The 2500-nt window shown below is 43.1% G+C and overlaps 1 pseudogene; it reads right to left on the bottom strand.

Annotated features, from left to right (window-relative positions):
* Window positions 1-1564: 1564 nt before the first annotated feature.
* Window positions 1565-2500, bottom strand: LOC146447507 (large subunit ribosomal RNA; annotated as a pseudogene; the record flags this gene model as incomplete).

Genomic DNA, 2500 nt, shown 5'->3' with positions numbered 1-2500 from the left:
CAGGAAAGTCGTGCTGTGAAGAGGTCTTTCGACTAAGAAAAATGGTGGTGTGAGGAGGAGTCACCTAAATCAGAGAAAAATACTCTTATAGGAGACTGCTACGAAAGACATTTCTGAGTCCACTGGCCCTAGTCCCCTAATAAGTGTATTTCTGTTTGTTTTAAGAAGGTCCTCCTGACATCACCAATCTTCTGTCTTCAATCCTAACCCCAACGTTAACCTAACGCTAACCCTAACCCTACCTCCCTCAGGGGCAGTTCTATGGTTATGATCCCACGGTAGGCAGAAAAACTATCCCAATCTAGGTTTTCTTGTATGCTGACTCCATTTTAAATGCTTTTACTTGAGTCTGACAAAGGCAAAGCCAAATACTCACCCCTATATGGACGGGAAGCAAAGTGCGGATTTTGGTAGGTCGGCATTTTCAATCAGGAATGTTGCCATTCGAAAGAGCGTCCAAAAAACTTGGTTGGGACACATTTATTTTAGAAATTAGCGACCTAACCAGAAGTGCACTTTTTGGTGGGCCTACCCTACCCCCCTCAGGAGCAGTTCTATGGTTATAATACCACGGAAGGCACAAAACCTATCCCAAACTAGGTTTTCTTGTATGCTGATTCCATTTTCAATGTGTTTCCTTGACTCTGACGAAAGCAAAGCCAAATACTCACCCCTATATGGACGGGGAAGCAAAGTGCGGATTTTGGTAGGTCGGCATTTTCAATCAGGAATGTTGCCATTCGAAAGAGCGTCCAAAAAAACTTGGTTGGGACACATTTATTTTAGAAATTAGCGACCTAACCAGAAGTGCACTTTTGGTGGGCCTACCCTACCCCCCTCAGGAGCAGTTCTATGGTTATAATACCACGGAAGGCACAAAACCTATCCCAAACTAGGTTTTCTTGTATGCTGATTCCATTTTCAATGTGTTTCCTTGACTCTGACGGAAGCAAAGTCAAATACTCACCTCTATATGGACGGGGAAGCAAAGTGCGGATTTTGGTAGGTCGCCATTTTCAATCGGAATGTTTGCCATTCGAAAGAGCGTCTAAAAGAACTTGGCTGGAACACATTTTTGCTATAAATTGTTGACCTAAGTATATAAGCAAGTATATAAGCAAATACTCGTTACATAGCATAAATAGCCTCTAAACACCCGAAAAACCTCTCCAAATATCATTTAAACCTTTTTCCTAACCCTAACACTTACCTAACCCTAACCCTAACCCCATTTCAAACCCTAATTCTAAGTCAGAGGTCCTCCTCACACCACAATTTTTTTGGTAGGTCAAAAGACCTCCCCACACCACAGAATTTTCGAAGTCGAGGTCCTTCTCATACCAAACAATTTTTCTAAGAGTTTTTCTAAAAATTTGAGGACTTTTCACTTAGAAAAGAATTGGGTTTTGTGGTGGACCTTTCAGTTACAAAATATTAAATTGTGTGAGGAGGACTTTTGACTTTGAAAATATTTTGTGGTGTGAGGAGGACCTTTGACTTAAAAAATATTTCATGGTGTGAGGTGTGAGGAGGACTTTTGACCTTGTCAAAAAAAAGATGTGATACAAATCTTAGAACAAAGGCTTAATCTCAGAAGATCGTAGCAACAAGGCTACTCTACAACTTACAATACCCCGTTCTTTATTTAAGTCGTCTGCAAAGGATTTATCTCCAGAAACGTTAGAATTTGCTAGCGGCAGTGCCTTGGGAGCTTTTGTCCCCCTTGGCACTTTGGGACGCATGAGGGCCGAAACCCTCTATTCTGGTTCGCCTAAAGTTCTCTGGAGGTAATCATCGTTGCTTTCTAGCACGGATTCTGACTTAGAGGCGTTCAGTCATAATCCAACAGATGGTAGCTTCGCACCATTGTCTTTTCAGGCAAGTGCAAATGCCAATTGTCTGAATCTGCGGTTCCTCTCGTACTGAGCAGAATTACTATTGCAACAACACTTCATCAGTAGGGTAAAACTAACCTGTCTCACGACGGTCTAAACCCAGCTCACGTTCCCTATTGGTGGGTGAACAATCCATCACTTGGCGAATTCTGCTTCGCAATGATAGGAAGAGCCGACATCGAAGGATCAAAAAGCAACGTCGCTATGAACGCTTGGCTGCCACAAGCCAGTTATCCCTGTGGTAACTTTTCTGACACCTCTAGCTTAAAACTCCTAAAGACTAAAGGATCGATAGGCCATGCTTTCACAGTTTGTATTCGTACTGAAAATCAAAATCAAGTGAGCTTTTACCCTTTTGTTCTACATGAGATTTCTGTTCTCATTGAGCTCACCTTAGGACACCTGCGTTATCATTTGACAGATGTGCCGCCCCAGCCAAACTCCCAACCTGACGGTGTCTTGGACGAGGATCCGCCCGTCCGAAGACGGGCGTTAAGTCCAGAACGTGGACCTTGCGGTCCGCCTCCGCTCCATCCAATAAGTAAAAAAAACGATAAGAGTAGTGGTATTTCACCGGCGCATTGCTGCTCCCACTTATTCTACAC

Source organism: Pavona decussata, unplaced genomic scaffold (genome assembly GCF_977016875.1).
Source record: "Pavona decussata unplaced genomic scaffold, jaPavDecu1.1 SCAFFOLD_2115, whole genome shotgun sequence".
NCBI classification, from domain to species: domain Eukaryota; kingdom Metazoa; phylum Cnidaria; class Anthozoa; order Scleractinia; family Agariciidae; genus Pavona; species Pavona decussata.
The sequence above is the reverse complement of the archived record's forward strand: the minus strand, read 5'-3'. Positions and strand labels throughout refer to the sequence as shown.